The 23,584-nt window shown below is 35.8% G+C and overlaps 1 protein-coding gene across 7 annotated transcripts in view; it reads right to left on the reverse strand.

Annotated features, from left to right (window-relative positions):
- Window positions 1–23,584, reverse strand: part of VTI1A (vesicle transport through interaction with t-SNAREs 1A) — a 447,185-nt gene that overhangs the window by 386,482 nt on the left and 37,119 nt on the right. The window lies entirely within an intron of this gene.

The raw sequence follows: 23,584 nt of genomic DNA on the forward strand, positions 1-23,584 counted from the left end.
CTAAATACCTAACTTTTCTAAAGTGAAAGATTCAGCCTCTACTAAATTGTTATATGTCTGATATGTCATGCTAGCTTAAAAGTGACCTTGGTTTGGAAAAAGCTATGCTGTTGGAGAACAAGAAACATTATAGAAGGGTTTGGTCCTTTGTGTGAGGAGGTGAGGAGGAGAGGTTGAAAAGGCAAAATGGACTTCACAAGGGTCTGGAGATATGCTAATTTCTTGCTTTGCTTCTCTTTCATCAGCCACAAACAAAAATGTCCATTGTAGAGGAGATGAAAGAACAAAAAAGAGTAACAGGGAGTTGACATCCAAGGCAAATAAAGCCAGAGTAAGAGACAACTTACTGTCCTTGATGAAATTAAATTACTTGGCCCAGATAAGTTATATCCTTATATGGTAAAAGAATTGATGGATATGACTGCTGAAGCCCCTATCAATTATACCGAAAGATATTAGGAGATGAAGTTGAACGAAGGGTAAATGCTTCTTTTTTCAAAAAAAGGGAAGAGAATAGGATGTGTAAACTATAGGCCACTCCTGTGGAAAACTCTAGAAAACATTATTAGTGAGATGTTGGCCATTTACTAAGTACTCTCTATGTGATTTTCCTAAAGTTTGGATCTGTTTAAGTCACCCCTCTACTCAATGCTAATGGTTATTGAATGATTCCAGATCACCCCAGGGTCAAATACAAAAAGCCTTTGTCTAACCCTCTCCTACTTTTCCAGTCTTCTTATACCTTATTCCCTACTACATATTCTTTGATCCAGAAACACTGGCCTAATGGCTGTTCCATGAACAAGGTACTTTATCTCCTGGTTGCTGGCATTTTCTTTGGCTATCTCTCATGCCTGGAATGATTTCAGTCCTCAACTATGGCTATTGACTTTTTTGGCTTCCTTTAAATTGCAGCTAAAATCACATCTTTTACAAAAAGCCCTTTTCAGCCCCTTTAAATTCTATTTGTTTGCCTTTCCCCCCCCCCAGTTATATATAAAAATATTTTTAACAATTTTTTCTCTCTCCCTCTCATCACCCCTCCCTGAGATGACAAGCAATTTGATACAGGCTATATATACATGTACCGTGATGCAAATCATATTTCTACATTAGTCATGTAATGAAAGAAAACACAAAACAAAACACAAACAGGAAAAATAGGGTCACCTAGATTAGCACATTGGAAAGAATACCAGGTCTGGAGTCAAGAGGACCTGGATTCTTGGGAAAGATGAGTGGATATGAAGAACAGGGGATATGGAAGATTTGTAGCAGGGAATGGAAGAGTTGAAGGGAGAGAGGGAATATAGCTGCCGGTGAGGCAAAGGGAGAGAGAGATGCCCCCTGCCAAGAGGCTATTTTTGAAACAAAATGGGGTATCTGAGAAATGGGCCACTTATGATAGCCTGCAGGGATGTCTTCTCTATGGATTGATGCCAAAGCTGCCCCAGAGCAGATAAATATAGACCCTCCTGAGGGACAAGCCTTTCCCAGACTTTGGTCGCCCAGCAGGGGTCCGATAAGGACCATTTGTAGTTGGATGGCTGAACTGAGGTTCAGTTCCCTCTCTGCCCCCTGAAAAGATAGTCCATTTATCTGACTGCGATATTCAAATAAGATAAATTTTAATAACCAGTTCAGATTGGAGAATTATCAGAGAAGAGGGAAGAGGGATTTCTCTAGATAAGGTTTGAGTCTTTCTCAACTTTGGAGCTGAGGCCAGGCCTCACAGGCTGGTGGAAATTTTTTCTTATTCCTGACTATGCTATATCTGTGCTAGTTTTCTTAATATCAAAATCTTAGCAGTAGACAGCAAGCAGCAAGAAAAGTTCTGACCTTAAGAGCTGGTTGGGCCTATCACTATCACTATCAGTTGGGCTAAAGAGGATAGTGGCACCTCTATCCAGAGACTGGGAAGAACAAGTTCCTCCCACTTCCATGCCAGGAAGGAAGTTCTAGTCACAAGACCAACTGCCACTCCCAGTTGCCCCTTCCCCCACCAACTGTCAGTCTTGTCAATTTCTTCTCTCTCTAATATTTCCACTGTTGCTTGTTCCAACACAGTGGCGGAAAGTCCAGAACTTGTTTTTGTGTCCTTTCCACAATCATCCCCTTTTTTTGTGTGTGACCTTCCCAAGGTCACTTATTTTTATTATAATTACCAATTTACTAAATCTACTCTAAGGAATTCTATGCAGGAAAGTTTGTGTATGGGTAGTTTTAGGATTTTAGAATAAATTCAGTACAATAAATGTTTGAACAAAACCATTACAAGAAATTTGAATCTTAGTGCTACTACTACCTATTCTTGCTAAGTTAACTAAAACAAATAGTTCTCCTATTATATATATATATGTGTATATATTATTATTATTTACAGACTATCTTATCTATCTATATATACATATATATATTTCCATTAAACACAATTTTAGCATCAGCTTTACAATAAACAAAAGTTTACTATCTTCAAATGCAGCTTAAGTCTATTCCTATGTATAACTAATTATCTATGCTACATTTAACTTAACTTACTCCTAATCTATTTCCTATTTATTATAACTATTATCTAAGTCTCTAGTCTAATCTATAACTTAATCTTATGTATAACATATATACATGGTATGCTAAATATTTACAGATTCTATCACTATGTTACTAACCTAATTATGGTATATATATTATTTATAGAGATCATTTACATATAATACAATAATATACATTGTTCCACATCGTGACCAGTCAAATAGAAATATCAATTGATCTTTCTATTTGCCTAAGACTTTATGGAACTAACTATATACATATTTACATTTTGCATAAATACAATTTCAGACACTTGTTTATTTAAACAAGGTCTCCCAATATGTAAGTTTGTGATTTTGTATTTTGTGTCTAATAGTGTTGTGTTGAATTAATACTTATCAAATTTCTTCAGATTTCCACTTCTCATGTTGAGTGATGGATTTCTTCTTTCTTCTAAGTTATGTAGTGAGGCATGCGATTTCCCTAATATGTGAAATTACTTTTGTTTTATTATTTCAAAACACTCAGTCTTACATATAAGTCTAGTTTTCCATCTGTCCTCTTCTTATATAAACAAATTTACAAAGTTCAAAGCCTTAGCTATCCATTTCAGCTTTTTTTTTTTTGTTCCTTGTTTCTAGTAGCTATTAAACAAATTTACAAAGTTCAAAGTCTTAGCTGTCCATTTCAGCTTTTCCTCTTTGTTTTATTGCTCTAGCAGCTTTTCTTGATGCTTTTCCTCTGGGTTGGTTTAAAATCTTTTCCTCTGGGATGCTTTTCCTCTGGGCTGGAAAGTTGTCTTCTCGCTGTGGCATGCTTAACTACTGGGATCTTGTTGGCTCGAACATTATGTGTCACTATTATTTCTTTGTGATGTACTTTTTGACGTTAATCAGTTTTTGTTTTAATTTCTCAGCACTATCTTTTGTCTAATTATCTTCTATGTCTGTTACAGTGATGTTGAATTTTTCTAGTTTTACGTGGGAATAGTGGAACCAGAAGTCTTTCCCTGCAATTTTTATAACTGTTAGCATAGTAAGCAATACTTCATGTGCTCCAGTCCACTTTATGTCTGTAGCCAATTTTCTATTGAAATTTTTTAAGTATACTATGTCTCCTGGTTTGATGTTGTGCGAATTGTAATCCAGGGGTACTGTTTGTTGTATCAAGCCCATTTCATGCAACTCTGCTATTCTTGTTTGTAAAGCTTGTATATATTTTGTTAATTGACAGTCTCCACCTATCATTGCAATGTAAAGTGGTTTACAAGTCCTTAAATTGTGTGTCCATATAGCATCTCAAATGGAGAGATGTGCAAATCTCCACTGGGTCGTGTTCTAATATGGAACAGAACTAATGGCAGAATGTCTGTCCATTTTTGGTGTGTTTCTGCACAAAATTTTCCTATCAATGTTTTGATATCTTTATTTAATCTCTCCACTTGCCCTGAACTTTGGGGATGATACAGTGTATGGTATGTTGCTTGTATTCCTAGATTTTTATAAATTTCATTTAATATTGATTGAGTAAAGTGACTTCCATGGTCTGAATCCAATTTTGTAGGAATCCCAAATCTAGGTATGATTTCTTTTAATAGGATTTTGACCACAAATGCCACGTTGTTCTTTTTGGCAGGAAAAACTTCTGGCCATCTAGTCAGTCTGTCTATGATAACAAGGAAATACTTAAACCCTTTGTCTTTTGGCATATTGATAAAATCTATCTGTATGCATTCAAATGGAGTATATGCTAAGGGACAACCTCCTAACCCTTTGGTCTTATAAACTCCCTGATTGTACTGCATACAAATTTTACATTTTTGACAAACTCTTATGGCATATGAGGATATTCTTGGTGCAGTCCAAAATCGTTTCACTGAATTGATCATGGCTTGGGTTCCATAGTGTTGTTCTGCATGTATTGCATTGCACACGTGATAAAATAACGTTCTACGCAGGATGGGCTTGCCTAGTTGCAAAAACCATATACCTCTTATTTGTTTCACCCCTAAGTTCTTTATCCATAATTGAATTTCCTGTTCATTATAGACATTAGTTAGATTGTCCTGTTCAACTATTGAGAAATTCAATACATGTAGAGATCCTTCTCTAGCTCCAAATTTTGCTGTAATGTTAGCTCTATGGTTTCCTAAGGACACATGATCATTAGCCCCTGTGTGTGATCTACAGTGGATTATTGCCACTTCCTTGGGCTGTTGTATAGTCTCAAGAAGTTGCATTATTACTTTGGCATATGCGATCTCTTTGCCTGCACTTGTCAAAAATCCTCTATGTTTTCAAATTCCTGCTGTAGCATGAATTACTGAGAATGCGTACTGAGAATCTATGGAAGCATTTAATAAAGCAACTAGCTCTGCCCCTTGAGCATTCACGTGCTTTGGTAAGGATGCATACCATGATGTCTCTGTGTTACTACTGCCGCTCCAGTGTACTTTTCTCTGTTAACTATCGTGCTTGAACCATCTGTATACGTTTCAATGTTGGGTTGTTCCAGGGGAGTGTCTTTTAAATCATTTCTTGGTTTTTCAACTAATGATATTGTTTCCTGGCAATTATGTATGGATTCCCCTTCAAACCACAGATCTGGAATCAAGGATGCCAATATTTTAAAGTGATGTTTTCATTGCTTAGTAACAATTCCATATTGAGAAAGTCTTTTCTGTGTACAAGCTTATAAATGACATTTCATCAGCATGGATTATAGTTGGTGTGAAGAGTAGACATTAAGTTTTGATCCTAAAACCAACTCAGATGACTTTTGAATCATGGTTGCTGTGGCTGAGATTGCTCTCAAACAGGGAATCATTCCTTTCTCAATTATATCCAACTGTGTACTATAATATGCTACTGGCCTAAAATTGGGTCCTAAAGTTTGGACTAACACTCCAGAAGCTAGGCCTCTTGCTTCATGTACAAAGAGATGGAATTCTTTGTTATAGCCTGGAATCTAAGGCTGGAGCTGTTGTGATTGTTTCTTTGAGCTGTGCCAAGGCTTGGAGATGCTCTTTTGCTAGTTTCAAAGGTTCTGTGACTATGTTTTTGGTTAAGTCCATAAGGCATTTTGTTATTTGGCTATAGCCTGGGATCCATTGTCTACAGAAACCTGTCATTCCTAAAAAGGCTCTTAGTTGATTCTTAGTTTTTGGAATGGTGAGCTTCTGTATGTCCTCTACTCTTTTCTTAGAAATCTTTCTTGTCCCCTTTTCCAAATTAAATCCTAGGTATTCCACTTTAGGAATGACCCATTGTAGCTTTGATTTGGAAACTTTGTGGCCTTTCTTGTATAGCTCTAGGAGTTTTTTTACTGTCCTGGTAACAAACTTTAACAGACAGGGATGCAAGAAGAGTGCCATCCACATAGTACATGATTTTGTTTTCTTTGAATTGAATGTTCTTTAAATTGTGTTGCAAGATATGACAAAATGCTGTTGGGCTATCACAGAATCCCACTGGTAATCTTCCCCTTGTCATCTAAGTCCCATTCCAAGTGAAAGCAAAGATTTTTTGGCTTTCCTTTGCAATTGGAATGCTAAAATAAGCACTACACAGATCAACAACAGTATAATATCTAGATTTATTATTTTAGATGAGCTTGGAATGACTGCATGGGACTTTTCTACAAAGTTATTTAGTGCTCTTAAATCTTGGACCAGTCTCCATTGACCTTTTCCTTCAGTCACAATCTTCCCTCAGACTCTTCCTAGCTGTGTGGCTTTGGGCCTCACTTAACCCCTTTTGCCTAGCCCTTGCCCTTCTGTCTTAGAATTGATAGATACTAAGATAGAAAAATAAGGAATTTTAAAAAAGCAAGAAAAATAAAGCTTAAAAAAGTATGTTTTGATCCACATTTAGATTCCATCAGTTCTTTCTCTGGAGGTGGATAGCATTTTTCATCATAAATCCTTCAAAAATTTCTTGAATTGTTGAAGGACTGAGAATAGTCATTTACTAAAATATCTTATTCCATGACACCAGTATACCACAACTTGTTCAGTCATTCCCCAATTGATGGGCATCCCCTCATTCTTTTAATTCTTTGCCACCACAAAAGGAGCTGCTATCAATATATTTTTTAATTTCTTTGGGATAAAGACATAGTAATGGTTTAGTAGCTGGGTCAAGGATCTCCACAGTTTCAGAGCTCTTTGGGCATAGTCCCAAATTTATCTCCAGAATCACAACTCCAGTTCATAAATCTACCAACAGTACATTAGTGTCTCAATTTTCCTACATTATTTCCAATATTTGTCATTTTCCTTTTCTGTCATATTGACTAATCTGATCCATATGGGGTGGTCTTTCAGAATTATCTTAATTTGCATTTCTCTAATCAACAGTGATCTAGAGTATTTTTCCACATGACTATAGATAGCTTTGATTACTTCATCTGAAAACTGCCCATTCATATCCTTTGACCATTTACTGATGAATGACTAGTACTAATACATTTTAGTTCTCTATATATTTGAGAAAGGAAGCCTTTATCAGCTAAACTTGCTATAATTTTTTTTTCAATTTTGACTACTAATTGTGTATTTCCTTCAATCCTATTTCCTCCCTGTTTATCTTACTTTTTCTCCTTTTACCTGTCCATCTTCAAAAGTGTTTTGCTTCTGGGGGCAGCTAGGTGGCTCAGTAGATTGAGAGCCAGGCCCAGAGACAGGAGGTCCTGGGTTCAAATTTGACCTGTGAACCTGGGCAAGTAACTTGAGCCCCATTGCCTAGCCCTAACCATTCTTCTTCCTTGGAACCAATACAAAATATTGATTCCAGGATGGAAGTTAGGGGTTTAAAAAAAAAGTGTTTTGCTTCTAATCACTGGCTCCCCATCTGCCATCCCTGCTATCATCCCCTCCCACCTTACTCTTAACTTTCCCCTCCTACTTTCCCGAAGGGCAAGATAGATTTTTAAAAAAAATATCTAACAGTGTATATATTATTCCCTATTTGAACCAATTCTGATGAGAGTAAAATTCAAGTACCTTTCCCCCACCAAGTCTCCTATGTTCCCATCCACTATAAAATTTCATGCTTATTTTTTATATAAGATAATTTACTCCATTCTTCCTCTTCCTTCTCCCTTCTCCCAGTGCATTCTTCTTTCTCACCCCTAATTTTTTCAGACCTCATTCCATCATATTCAAGTCATACCTGTGTCTTCTGTATATATACTCTTTCTAACTGTCTTAATAATAATAAAGTTCTTAGGGGTTATAAGTATCATCTTGTAAAAATGGAGATTTGAACCCCAGACTCCAATTCCCAGAAGTCCTTGGTAGTTCCCAGAATTCCCTAAAATCTCACCAGTGATACCAACCTGGGCCGAGAACAAAATGGGCATTTAAAACTGAGTGTACCACCTACTTCTCTCTCTCTCTCTGCTTCCACTTCTAGGCACATGCATCTCTCTACCAGGCAGGCAAGATGTAGGTTCCATGTGCTTTTCTTATTTTGTATTTCCTTATTTCTTAATTCTAATAATCTTAAATAAAACTCTAAAAATATAATACTTGTAGTAGAGAAACTAAATTTTAACTGTTACAATCCTTCCAGACAGGAATGTAAACAGTTTAACCTTATTTAATCCTTTATAATTTCTCTTTCCTATTTCTCTTTTTATGTTTCACTTGCATATTGTATTTGAAAGTCAAAATTTCTATTCGGCTCTGGTCTTTTCATCAGGAATATTTGAAAGTCCTTCATTTCTTTGAATATCCATTTCTACTCTGAAGGATTATACTCAGTTTTGCTGGATATGTGATTTTAAGTTGCAAGAATATCATATTCTAAGCCCTCTCATCCTTTAATATAGAAGCTGCTAATTCTTGTGTTATTCTGACTGAAGCTCCATGATATTTGAACTGGGTTGTGGTTCTTTTTTTTTATCTGCTTAAAGTATTTTCTCCTTGACCTGGGAGCTCTGGGATATGGCTATAATATTCCTGGAAGTTTTCATTTTGGAATCTCTTTCAGGAGGTGATCAGTGGATTTTTTTTCAATTTCCTTATTACCCCTCAGGGTCTAGAATACCAAGACAGTTTTTCTATATAATTTTTAAAAAGATATTGACATCTATGGTCTTTTTTCATCATGGTCTTCAGGTAATCCAATAATTCTTAATGATCATTCCTGGACCTATTTTCCAAGTCAATTGTTTTCCCAATGAGATAGTTCACATTTTCTTCTTTTTTTTCATTTTTTCATTTTCTTTTTATTGTTTCTTGGGGTCTCATGGAACCATCAGCTTCTACTTGCCCAATTTTAATTTTTAAGCAATGATTTTCTTCAGTGAGCTTTTGTACCTCCGTGTCCAGAAAACAAGAAGAGTCTTGAGGTCTTGAGTGCATATCATATAATCCTCAGATGAAGGACTTTGCATATTTAACTTGAAAAAAAAAAAAGAAAATCCAGAGGTGTACAAATGTTGAGCATAGCTATGTTCAAGTATGTGTAGAGCTGTCATGTGGATGAAAAATTAGACTTGTTCTCTTCAGCCCAAGAGAGCAGAACTAGGAATAAGTGAATAAAATTTGTGAAGAGGACAATTTAAGATGAATTTTAAGAAAATTTTCCCATATAAATTAGAGCAGTCCTAAAGTAAAATAAGCTTTCTCAAGAATCAGTGTGTTCCCTTTCTCCCAGGTCTATATTTGTCATATATGTTATAGTAAGAATTCCTTTCTTCGGTTCTTAGCATAGGACCTGGAACATAGCAGGCACTTAAAGAATGTTTATTGGCTCACTATTGGTTGAACTAGATGGCTATTAAGATCACATTCAACTTTTGAATACTGAGATTTTGTGATTCTGCCACAAAAGTGTAAATTCTATAGGTTCTACTAAGATGTACAGGTCCTAGTCTTATACAATACAGCCTACTTAAGTTCAAGGAACCTTATAATGAAAAGGATAATTATTGGATGATGAATTTTGGAGGGTCTCAGTAAACATGAATTCTTCTAAGATCAAAAAAGGGGTTATGATATATGTGATGGGAAGAAAGGAGAAGGGTAATACTAGCATACATACATACACACACACACATACACATACACACAAATAATGGTTAACAATTGACTATAAGAAAAAATATAAATTCATTAAGCTAAGACTGAAGTTCCTGCACAGTCTGTCTACCACCCACCTTCCTAACTTTATTTCATATTACTTTCACACATTTCTATCTTTTAATAAAGCTGGATGTCTAGCTATTCCCTAAACTCAACACAAGCTCTTCCACTTCTGATCACTTGTATGGATTGTATCCCATACATGGAATGAATTCCCTGGTCATCTCCCCTTCTCAAAATTATTTCCTTCCTTCCAAGGGTCTCTTTAACTTTTGTGTTTGTATCCCCACTACCTAGCACAGTGCTTTCAACTTAATGACTATAAAACTGAATTGAAAGGATTTTGTAAAAAAACGGAAAAAAATTATAATTTAATATATTTATCTTGTTCATTTATCCAACTTGTTCATTTATTCAATAGATATTTACTAAGCACTTAACTATGTAGATAGCACAAAGTCTGCATTTGTCTTTTCCATTGATGTTAAGAAAATTTTCTTGTTAGAGTCCTAAAGTTACATACATTTCCATATAAGTGTTTATAATCTAGTTTGTAAAACAAAACTAAAGCATAAAATTTTTTAAAGAGAAGATAGCAAATTTTAAGGTCCCATTCTATAAATGATTTCCCCTATATGGGTGTCTTATCTGTAAAATAAGGTCAGATAGACTTTCTTGAAGGTTCTTCTGGTTCTCACATTTTAAAATTCTGTGTGTCAAGTAAATGTTCATGAGTCCTACATGATTTTGAAAAAAAAAAGGAATATCCCCTTGACAATACAGAGCCCAAAGAAGGTGTCTATGAAGGAAGGAAGCTATTCTTGCCTTTTCCACTCTATCCACATGATGATCCTAAAGGCAAAAATTAAAACTGTTAATTCCTATAGACTTCTACATAAACTTGCATTTGATATTTAAGATGATTAAAAAATTTAACTGTCATGTTTTATTTCAAGGAAGCAATTTAATAAATGGATACTAAACAGAGTTTAGTTAAGTAATGTTAAGAGTGGTCAGTTTTGAGAGACTTATTTGGAAGGCTGATTTTATGAGCCACAAAAGACTCACAGAGAGGAAAAAGAAAAGCATGCTATATGAAAACAACAACAACAAAGTTTCATTCAACTGGATAAAATGAGTGTTGCAAAAGTATCTGTGAAGGTAAGTCATAAAGAGTTAGGTTATTGAGGTGGTGGGAGGGAATCAGGAGGATATCCCTGAATGTTGGAATAAAGAAGTGGAATAAGGAGGAGGATGAGAAAAAGGAGGAAGAAGAGAAGGAAAAGAAAAGAAGATGATGATGATGGCAGCTAGCATTTTTATAGTAACTATGTGCCAGGCATTGTGCTAAGCATTTCAGAGATGTTATCACATTTGATCCTCACCACAACTCAAGGATGTGGTGCCATTATTATCTTCATTTTGCAGTTAAGGAAATTGAGGCAAACAAAGGTGAAATAACTTGTAACTTACAAAGCTATCAAGAGTTTGAGGTTGGACATGAACTCAGGTTGTACTGCTTTTAGACAATGGGAAACCATTGTGTTTACTTTAAGAAAGTGACCAAAAAAGTATGTGAAGAAACTTGCTTTAACGATTGTTATATTGCTTCAAAGCAGAAAGAAAATGAATGTAAAGAAAATAAATTGTCTGTTGTTTCCAAGATGCTAGCATGATATAATGTGGTCTAACCTAAAATGGTGGCTAGGAAAATAATTTAGAGGAAGAAACTAGTTTCCAAATCATAGCTTTGGGTAGGTCCATGCAGGGATAACATTTTTCTTCTCTGACTTTTTTTCCAATCTATTATTTATAGCAAGGTTTTTTAAAATTTTATTTTCTTTCAAATTCTCTCTTATATTGGGTGGTCTTCTTAAGATTAAAGATTTTGGGAAATATTTGATAGGTTAGAGATTTCTCTTTGGTTTCTAAACAAGATAATGACAAAGTTTGCCCATCCTCAAGCAAAAGAATTAAAAGAGCAGACTTAAGATTATGAGCCCCATCTCAAGAGCCATCAAATCACTCATAAAAACGAGTTGCCTAACATTTGGTGCAGCTTCATTCTGGCACAAATGTAACTACAGTATATTATTACAGGAATGACTCTGACACGAAACATAGGGGAAATCTTGTAACTGTGCCCTTGGGTGTCCTTAGAAGCCCCATATAGTTTGCGTAAACAAAAAAAGAATGCTACAGACATTCAATAGATACAAAAAGAAAATGGAAAATAAAAAGAATTAGGAAACAATCTACATGCAGCTGAAGTCATTTAAGTCAGATCACTACAGAGAACAGCTCTTAAGTGCAAATCTTTCTTATTGCAGCAGCTTCTTTCAGTGGCACATGAAACAGCAATGATAACAGGCTCTGGGAGAAAAAAAAAAACTTTGAAATAAAGTTAAAAGATACATGTAACTTAAAACTAACATCTTTTCCTACACAGAAAGGTTAAATTGTGGGGTTGACATTTGCATTTGTTACATTGTCAACGCTTCCTGCCTATCAGCCTACATACAAACAATATCTAAAGATGTCATCTACATATTTATACCAAAGGAGCTTATGAACAGGACCTGTCAGTATATTTTAACACCCTTCGGAAACGTCAGCTTTCATCAGGTGTAAACACAACATGTTTAATTTATTAGTTTGGTTTTAATATAAAAAGTTGACAATCATATGTCACTACAACTATTGATAAGGTAAATAAGGACTACAGGAAAATGTCAAAAAGTTATTGAAATATTTGCTGGCATTCTACATCAAATTGTGTTTATGGGCTCATTCCTGCCAATGAATATGTCATATTTTCTTTTGCATGGCTATTTCTGAAAGGACATACCCAATAGTGCATTTCAGAATCTCATTCCTAAAGGATCTTAATTTTCAGGTCTAAGAAATATAAAAGCAGTAAGGATGGAGCAAATACATATTCAAATGCACACATCATTATTTTACTAAAGTTCAACAGAAATTCTCTTTTGAACTCAAAGTACAATTCACAATAGACACAACTTTTGAATTAGGAAACATACTTCTTATGAGCACACTGTTGACTAACTATTCTTAAGCAAGGCAGTATTTCAGACTTTGACTGATGGTTTCATGATTCAAACTAATTAAGTAAGCAAATACTGAGCACCTCAGAAGAGTTTATGATCTAAATACATTATCAAGACATAAATACATTCACCAATTAAAGGACCATTCTTAAACCTAATATATATATATATATATATATATATATATATATATATATATATAAAGTAGTAAAGTGCAAAATGTAGAACATAAAAAGGAAACTCAAAGAAAAATAATTGTAAGTGATATCAGTTGGAAAATACTTTAAAAAGAAAGTGATCTTAAGCTAGTGTGATAGGAAGATATTCATATATTGCTTAAAGTTTTACAGAGCATTTTTGTCATAACACAAGCAGAAAGGTTATTCAGTCATTTTTCAATCCCATGCAACTCTTATACCAATTGGGGTTTTCTTGGCAAAGATACAAAGACGAAGAAACTGAGTCAAACAAAGTTAAGTGACTTGTTCAGGGTCATCTAGCTAATAAGTGTCTGAAGCCATATTTGAACTCAGGAAGATGAGGCCCAGCACTCTCTTCACTGCGCCAACTAGGAAGTTAGTAGGAAGTAGGAAGGTAATAGAAGTCTTATTATTGCCACTTTACAAATGGCCCACCATGCTAACTAGGCATGTTTGAGTCTTGAATAAAGTCACTTAACCCCAAAGTCCTGCATTCATTCCATTCCATAATTACTACCTGGATACATAGATGGTATATCTGTAGTAGAATTTTGTTAACTCTAAACTCAAAGTTCTGATATTTGGAGGCTTTGATGCAAAACAAGAACTTTATTGAGTCCCTACCTCGCAAAAAAAAAAACAAAAACAAAAACAAAAACCAATAAAAAACAAGCCCAAACCCCAACATACACTCTTGGTTTATATCCAGTTTGAAATAGATGTTAATTTTTTTTTTTACCACATCAAGGAATTTTCTTTCATGCAAATATATCAGATAACTCAGTGAATGACAACTCTGTTTCCCTCTGGCTGACTTATATGAATATCTTTTTATAGTTAGGTAGCTGTTTTAATTACAAATAGTACAGTAATTATAAAATTAGCAAATCCCAAAGAATTTTCTTTTTAAACATTCTCCAACATATATACATGAAAACACAAATAAGTTAGAGACCTCCTTGAGGTCTCAGCTTACTTTCTCAAAATTCACTACTGTAATGCCAACTACTCTGTGGAAAATGATTTGCATATTTAAAAAAATATACATCATTCTCTTTTATGGTCTTTATTTAATTTACTATTCATGTTTTGAAGACCAGTTGTCTACAACATTAAATAATTCATTGTTCTTCAACTGTTTCAGTTGTGTCCAACTTTTCATGACCCCACTTAGGGTTTTCTTGGCAAAAATACTGGAGTAGTTTGCCATTTCCTTCTCTAGTTCATTTTACAGATGAGAAACTGAGCCAAACAAGGTTAAATGACTTGCTGAAGGTCATACAACTAATAATTGTGTGAGGTCACATTTGAACTCAGGAAGATGAGTGTCCCTGATTCTAGGCCCAGCACTCTATCCAATGGCCTGCCTAGCATTTTAAAAAAGAGTCATCAAAATAAAAATATCTTTCATCTTCCACAATCCCTATCTGAATATCATAGCTCTTCAATATGCCAAAAAAATAAACAGGCAATTTCTTCAAGTATCTTACCTGAAACGTAAAAGGACAACATATCCAATACCCCAACAACTAAAACACTGAATTAGGCAAAGAAAAAAGATTCCTAATTTGGCAGTATTTTACAGAAATATAATCATGCTCACAGTTTTGAGATACACATCTACCTGTCAACCTACACATACTAGCACCCACTATAGGGGAATACATTTTTATAGTTTTATAGTAAAAGACCTTGGTGAAATTCCTTATACAAATTTAAATTAAATGTCAGCACTAAGTCATAGGGGCAGCTAGGTGGTGTAGGGCCATGATGGTGAATCTATGGCACAGGTGCTCAAAAGGGCATGCAGAGCTCTCCCTGTGGGCACACCTACTACTGCCCACCATAGTTCATTACTAGAAAGCCAGAGGGACTCAAGGTAGAGCTATTCCCTTCCCCCTATCCATGTGCCTAAGGATATTCCTTACTTAACCCACCCCTCTGCCCAACAGTCCAATGGGAGCACTTCCTTCCTCTCCTATCTGGGGCAGGGGTTGGGGGGGGGGGGTGACACTGGGTCTCTGAGGGAGGCGTGATGTGGCACTAGGTCGGAGGGGGGCAAGCACTTGGTCTTGGGGTGTGGGTTGGCATTCCTTCCCTAAAAGGTTTGCCATCACTGGTGTAGGAGATAGAGTGCCAGGCCTGGAATCAGGAGGACTCATGTCCCTGACTTCAAATTTGGCCTCAGACACTTAATAGCTATGATATCCTGGGCACATCACTTGGTCATGTTTGCCTCAGTTTCCCCATTTATAAAATGAGCTGGAGAGGGAAATGGCAAGCCACATTAGTATCTTTGCCAAGAAAACCCCAAATTAGGTCACAAAGAGTAGGACATAACTGAAAATGACTCAACTACATGTTATTTTAAAAAAAAAACAAACATTTTCTGGGGCAGCTAGATGGCTCAGTAGATAAACAGGCTTGGGGACAGGAGGCCTTAGGTTTAAATATGGCCTCAGGCACTTCCTGGCTATGTGAGCCTGAGCAAGTCACTTAGCTTCAATTGCCTAGCCCTTATCTGATACTTAGTATCAATTCTAACACAGAAGGTAAGAGTTTACATATATACATACATATATATACATATATGTTCTAAGTACTATTGATACTACAAAACAACTAATACCACAAAGACACAAAAATATTTCCTAAAAATTACTTAGATACATTAATGGTAGGCAAACAAGGCATGATTGTGTCAGCATATGCATATCCCCCCTGCCTTTGCCTATTCTTTTTTTGTTTCTCTCTTTTGCTCTAGCTTTATACCCCCTTTCCCCTCATACTTCCTTTGCTTATGCTTCAAGGGACCTTCATGATATAGTTTAATAGTAGCAAAGCCAGAATGGTTGATGATTCATGATTTAGAAGCAAGTTTTGAAAATGATGGATTCTAGGAAACAAAGAATTTCAAAACAAGTATCACAAGACCAATTGAACTTTCTATAATTGAAAATAATGGCTTCTAAGAGGCATCTTAAAATTTACCCAAGTTTGAAAAATGGATCTATGTTACAGCTCTAGGAAAATATTCATTTATAAAGAGTATTCATATTACCAATTATAGCAACAGAAAAACATCTTCTTTTGAATAAAAAAACTGGCATAAAAGGATTATATTAAAAATATATTTGGCTGTATAATTTTCTTTCATGTAAGTTCCATGTACTACAGAATTCATAAATTACTTGAAGTCTTTCCAGCATTGAGTTGGCCTTCAAAAATCCAAGGTCACCTCTACTGCATCAGTTGGAACCACAAGAAAATTATATAGAAGAAAGTTACAGGATAAGGGCACATTTTCAATGATCATTTTAGCTGCATTGGTATTTGTGGTGGCTAGGTGGCATGATGGACAGAATACAGTGCTTCAAGTCAGGAACATCTGAATTCAAATTCAATCTCAAATATTTACTATCTATATAACCTCTATCTGCCTCAGTTTTTTTCAAGTACTTTCATAAGGTTGATATAAGGATCAAATGAGAGATTTGTAAATTATCTGGCACAATACCTGGCACATTGTAGGTGCTTAATATATGCTTATTCCACCCATCTATTGGTGGCCCCTCCTTTGCCATAACAATAGTAGGGCACCATTTGTCAATACCCAGTCTCTGATTACAAGGAGGAAAAGAGGACACCTTCTCAGTCAATAAACATTTATTAAGTAAATACTATGTATTACGAATTGTACTAAGCATAGAAGTTACAAAGAAAAGTAAATGCCAGTCCCTGCTTTCAAGAGATCACAGTCTAAATAGGGAGAAAACATACAAAAATCTTTGTACAAATATGCTATATAAACAGAATAAATTAAAAATAATCAACAGAGGAAGGCTCTTGAATTAAGGGAGCTTGGGAAAGGTTTACTATAAAAAGTGGTATTTTAGCTAGAATGTTAAGAAAGCCAGGAAGAATAGATAAGGAAAGAAAGCATTCTAAGTATGAGGGACAGTCAGTAAAAATTCTTGGATTTGAGAGATGGGAGTTTTATTCTGGGAACAAGAAGGCCAATGTTATAATACTTCAGAATATTTGTGAATTGGGAGGCAGGACTGGAAAGGTAAATCCAATATCTTTGTCTCTAATCAAATGAGATAATATCTGCTAAGTGCTTATTACAGTGTCTGGCACATAGTAGGCTTTGATAAAATGCTTAGCCTCTCTCCCTTGTTTCCTCACTGGCAAAAACTTACTTAACTCTATATGCCCAAATAGTACGGGAATATCTTTCTGATTTCTTAGAATTGTGAGAATTTGTGATGAAAATGTTTTGAAATGAACAAAAATATCTAATCCTGGAATAAGTATGACAAAATATTAATGAATCAAAAATATCAATGAAGTATATAAAGAAATTCTAGAAGACACAATTATCTTGTCTTGGATGTGGCACATTTTTAAAATGGCAGTGTTTAACACATACCACAGCATTCTTTTTCCAGTACCTTTTTTGATATCTGTAGACAAATAATTAAAAAGTTAATTCATGATTTCAGTAAATTTTTAGTATATCACCAACAAATTGACATGACTTAAGTTACATCAAGTTAGAAATTGTTCAATTTGATCACAAAGGAATCTTCAATTCTACATCCCTGTCCACACTTTCTTAAAAAAAGAAATCCTCTAGTAATTCTACTATCAAGTTGTAAGATTTTTCCCCCCACTAATGCACAGCTATCATCATTTGGAACCAAGTGGATTTTCTCTCTTTCTGCTCCAAATTCACTAGGCTTACTGCCAAGAGAAAGTACCGACACAAGGGAGGCAAAGAGCAATTTCTGTTGAGATCAATGAAGATGTTGACCATAACAGAATCCTATTTATCTATCACATCCAGTGCTTTTTCCTTTCTGATTAGAGATTACTGGAGATTTCTTGACAATTTGTGTGCAAGAAAAAGCAAGCAGTTACTAACAGCTTTGTAATACTAGAGAAAGAAAAAAAAATCAAGCCTCTTCCCAATTGAACGCAGAGACAACTTTTATTAACTTTCATTAAGGGAATTGGAGAGTCTGCTTTTAAGGCAGCCAAAAACTGTACAATGGGGAATGGAAAATTCACATGAAGAAGGTCCACTGGCACTGGTTTAAGGTAAGAGACCAAAAGCATAACCTAGTTAGTTTTTGTCTAACAATAAGAAGTTAAGAATTTTTTTTTTTGGTTTAAAATTTCTGGTTCTGATTGTAACACAACAGGCAAACCAAAAGTGTTAGTATTCCACCTATATAAAAAAATTATTATTCATATCAGGGAGTCTCTCTATTAAAAAAACCCATAAAAGGATATTTATCAGTAACTTAATTTTATATCATCAGCAAATTAATATTTAAAAGACTTTGACATATGATAGCAGGCATATAGATAAATGCCAGGTATTATATTGGATTTCTGCCAGCATTTCTCACACTGACTTTTTTTTTAATGTGTATGATGATTTGAAGGGGAAAAAAAGTTATTCCAAACCATATGGAAGTCAATACTTCCACTGATTAAAAAATGTCAGTTTCCAGTATCTAAACTGCACCAAGCCTCCCAAAGTAATGCTCATTTCATTGAAGGAAAAAGAATCTCACCACCTGTTCATTCTTCTTTTCTTCCAAATGTTATTCCACATCAACAGTCAAACACCTTCTTTTTTTGTTTGTTTTTGAAGTAGAAATTCATTTGAAGTTGGTGGGCATTTATTTTATCAGTGATAGTTTAACAGAAATTGTTTTAACTTTGGCCATACTAATTCCAGTTCTTTAATAGAGCCTTATGTTTAGAGTATATGTGTGCTTCTGTTTTTCAGAAATAACATTTTCAATTTAACATAGTTTAAGAAAAATTTTAATTACAGATTTGAAAAAATAACATGATTAATTCCTGGAGGGCACTAAGCATAACTAATAGGTACTACAGCATGGACTAACCTTCCCCAAGCTTTGGAAATGACCACTCACTTACTAACCCATGTGGTGGTGGTGGTAGGGTATAGTGTTAGTCTCTCAGTGACCGAGAATGACAATTTTCTTTATGCATCACCATCTATTGATGTGCCCTCATGTGGCTTTGTAGTCCAAAGACTGAGGCGCAGAGTTTGTGGCACATGGGACATGGGACGCCAGTTGTTAAGGGAGGTGCGGTTGTGGCCTGGTGTCGGCGTTCACGTGCAGCGGCAAGACGTCATCTTCAAAGGTGGTGGCGGCATGGTGAATGTGGGCTCGCCAGCTGCTTGTCAGAGGCAGCGAGTTCTAGTAGCTTTGGTGTAATGCTAGCCCACTTCAAGTTTGACTTTAGCTGATCCTTGTATCTTTTCTTTGGTTGGCCTTATTTCCTGAGTCCAGCTGACAGTTCACCATAGAATACCTGTCTTGGTATTCGCTGTGGGTCCGTGCAGATGACGTGTCCAGACCATTGTAGCTGGATTTTGAGGACCATGACTTCGATGCTGGTGGAGTTGGCTCTGTCGAGGACTTCCTTGTTGGTGATTCGGTCCTGCCATCGGATCCTCATGATTGACCAGAGAGAACATTGGTGGAATTGCTCCAATTGCTTCATTTGCTTCCGGTACAGTGTCCATGTCTCACAACCGTACAGGAGCGAGCTGAGGACCACTGCGTTGTACACTTTGAGCTTCATCGCAGTGCTTACACCCCTATGTTGGAGGACTTTGGAGCGCAGCCGCCCGAGTGCCTGGCTGGCCTTTTGGATCCTGGCATTGATCTCATGGTCTAGGTACCCATCCTTGGTGATGGTGCTGCCCAGGTACTTGAAGGTGTTGACATTAGAAACCTGCATGCCGTCCATTGTAATGCTGGGCTGGTTCGTTGGCCTCCCTGGTGTGGGTTGGAACAGCACCTCTGTTTTGCTGAGGCTGATAGTCAGGCCAAACAGTTTTGTTGCAGTGAAGAACCTGTCCACAATGGTTTGGAGATGATTTTCTTGGTGGGCCATGAGAGCACAGTCATCTGCAAAGAGAGCTTCCAGGATGAGTCTCTCTGTTGTCTTTGTTTTTGCAGTCAGGCGGCAAAGGTCGAATAGTGAGCCATCCAGTCGGTATTTGATGTAGACGCCCAGGTCTAGATTCATCACAGCATGTTGTAATACCTGGGTGAAGTATAGGTTGAATAGTACTGGAGCGAGGACACAGCCTTGTTTCACGCCATTGGAGATGTTGAAGCAATCGGAAGTCTCTCCACCATATAGGACTTCCCTGTCATGTCGACATGAAAGAGCTGGATCAGTTTGACGAATTTTGCTGGGCAACTGAATTTGCTAAGGATCACCCACAATGCGTCCCTGTTCACTGTGTCAAATGCCTTTGTCAGGTCTATGAAGACAATGTAGAGACTCGGGGTCTGCTCATGGCATTTTTCCTGCATTTGCCTCACCGTGAAGACCATGTCAATGGTGCTACGATCTGGTTGGAAACCACATTGTGACTCAGGCAGGTTCTGCTCTGAAACAGATGACAGGTCTGTTGAGTATAACACAGGCGAGGATCTTTCCAGCAGTGGAGAGTAGTGAGATGCCTCTGTAGTTGTCACAGGCTGCTCATGTACCTTTGTTCTTATATAGGGTGGTAGGGTATTTACTCTTAATAAGTAGAAAAGAATTCTAATTTCCTTCATTTTACTTCTGGTATCACATTCAAGAGGAGTGATGATTGATTTAATAGATAAGCACAAATACATGTATGATTGAGAGTTAATTCAAAGATCCATACCACTTTACTTAAGAGACTATCTCATTTAGGCATTAAGATTCCTATTTACTTATTTAATATTGAGTAATAAAAACCAGATATAATGGGTGAGTTTTGAACTATCTTTGCTGAGTGATAAATTAATCTTATATATTACATGCTAACTTTAGAGAAAGAGTTTGTATTTTCTGGAGAAACATATGGGTTTGTTAGAATAGCTTTTAATATCTCCCTGTTTTTGATTATGAGGAGAAATGTAGAGAAAAGGAAAAAAGTCAGATAAAATCTTTAAGACCAACTATTCCAACTAATTCTCAAATGATCCTGTATTTTAGGATGAGAAACTTGAGGATAGGGAAGGTAGAGTCTGGGCAAAGATTACACACCAAAACAGTTCCATGTATATTAGTAGATCCAGAAGAAAGGAATTTTCATTCATCCTTACAAACCTCAGACTTAGAAAGCCCCAAAAGATGGGCATTTGAGAGATCAATTTAAAGTTCTATATGACTTTGACTCTAGTATAGTAGGTTAATTAGCAAACATGTTGCATTTCTCCAAAGATAATGCCTTTCTTTACCAGCACAACTTTTTAAACCATTTCACACTTTATTTGCTACTAAAACACAAAGAAACATAACATATTCAAGAAGCCCAAGAAGATATGCTTTCAGCTTATTTTAACTGACTACACATAATATTTATTTGACCTGGGGAGGGGTAAAATATCCTGCAACCAAGACAAAGATTAGGAAAAGCCACTCTTGTTACCTTGGAAATGAGTCACAGAAGAGCTCTCTTATAAAACAGAGTAAGTCAATATTTCATGGACATGTGCATCACAGTCAATCAATCAATACCTTCTCACTCTATGCAGTGTCTGTTCTTGTTCTCCCAGTTTCCCCACTGAAGAGCCACCCAGAATCCTAAAGGACTTTTTCTAGGGTTTTTTTTTGTTTTTGTTTTTTTACATTTTCATAAGTACCTGTACAACACTCAGATTGTCCATCTAAGATTAGAAAAGAACAGACAGTTTTAAGATGTTTAGACATAACAAGGAGAATTACTATTTAAACTATAGAAAGATTTTAAAAGAAAAGTCATTATGTGTAGTCATTTCAAGATGTCAACATCACAAAATATAAGTTTCTTTAAAAAAAGAAAAAGAAAAAATCTGAGGTTCTCCCTTCACACCCCTAATCCAATTCCAGGTCAACTTTGGTCATGACTAAATATGAACATATTTCCAAGACTTCTGATGAACTTGCTACAAGAAAATTTCAGGATAATAAAAGTTGGATGCCTTTTTAAAATTTGCTCTAATGGAATACAACCTACTGTCCCACTAGAGAGGCTTAGAGCCTTAAGAATTTATAAAATGAACTGGTTTTATAGTCACTTGCTTCCTGACATTCTATAACATCAAAACACTTATGCATCACAGGGTAATTCAAAGCAAGGGATTTTAAACCATGACCTGATAGACTTCTTGAAAAGAAAACCAAAAAAGCAATGTTTGTGACTATATGAGTATTTTTAAGGGCTGCTTTTTCCCCATTTCTGGTAGCAAAAGAATAGAAAGTTAATCAATATAAATGCTGAGAAATAAATGAAATTATACATATTTACTTTCCTAACAAGTCTGTATAACCTTGGGTCCTAAAGATCAACAGAAAGGGAAATTCCTTCTTTACCAAACCTTTCCAATTCCCAGTCTGATTTCTCTTGTAGGAAGGTCTGGAGAGCTATAATGAAACAGAAATCTTGATCTACAGTGACACAAGCTTTATAAAATTAACTATACCTTTTGTAAGTATGATTAACCACCATCTGAACCTGCTAAATCCTCCTTAAAAGACACAAGCTAATAAATAAGTCCCTCATTTGTTTTAAATTTTGTTTAATATTTTGTGTGGTTCCTGATTAATAAGAGTAAAATAGTCATTTAAAAAAATAAATTGAAAGAGGTGACTAAAAAGAATGGGGAGTGATGAGTCTAGGTCACTAAGATTCATTTCTACTTCTACTAATCACACTTCTAATCATGGCTCCCAACAAAAGAGGTATGTCAGACACAAAGAAATCCTATGGGATTTCAAAGAGAAGTTAAAAAATATATTGTTTTGTTTTACATGATTACTGCCAGACATGGAATTTATACCTATAAGGGCCATAGGTATATAGTGAAACTCACTCATTATTTATAGAGAATTGAGAAGGGAAAGAACTTCTCTAAGTGAGAGAAATAGTAAGTAAAAAAGTCAGGGTTCAAACACAATCCTTCTGAGGTCAAATCCACTGCTGTCCCACACTACCTTTCACATGGTATATGATTATTAAAATGTAATCTCTAAGAAGATAGTGAGCACATAGTATATTTATGCTGTACAGAGCTAAGCACCCTCTAGGTTCTCTAAAAATGTCAGAGAATTCATGATGTTATGGAGGTGATCTTGGGATCTTGAAGATTATGCCAGGGCAGTGAAAGTTCTGGAAAATCCTACTAAATTGGAAAAGCTTGAGTATAAACAGGTGACAGTTGGCTGTGTCTGTTGTCCAAAGTCAAGTCTAGTTAAGTTTGGAGAAACACAACACTAGAAATCTCGCTAACAGGAGATAAAACTTCTCAGCCTCTGAAACTTGAGCAACCTTGCCTATTACAAGGAGCGCTATCTACCTGCGGTGAAATCACAGAGAACATCATAGAGCCATGAAGTATGGAAGTATTATCCATGCTATAGATGCCTTAGTAATGACATTTTACTTTTATATTTCAACATTTTATAAGCAAATTATTGGCTTAGATTAAAGGAGATATCATTTTTCAGTCAACTAAATGATTTTGTTCCCAATGAGTACTATTTCACACATAGGAAACAAGCAAAGTTCAAATATACATATGCTAAATCCCTTTTCTTATAAGTGTTAGCTTTACTCAATATGACATGGAGTTGATCCTGGGTTCTTGAAGGGTATCAAAGGGCACAAACTCCAATAG

The sequence above is a fragment of the Monodelphis domestica genome, chromosome 1 (genome assembly GCF_027887165.1).
Source record: "Monodelphis domestica isolate mMonDom1 chromosome 1, mMonDom1.pri, whole genome shotgun sequence".
NCBI classification, from domain to species: domain Eukaryota; kingdom Metazoa; phylum Chordata; class Mammalia; order Didelphimorphia; family Didelphidae; genus Monodelphis; species Monodelphis domestica.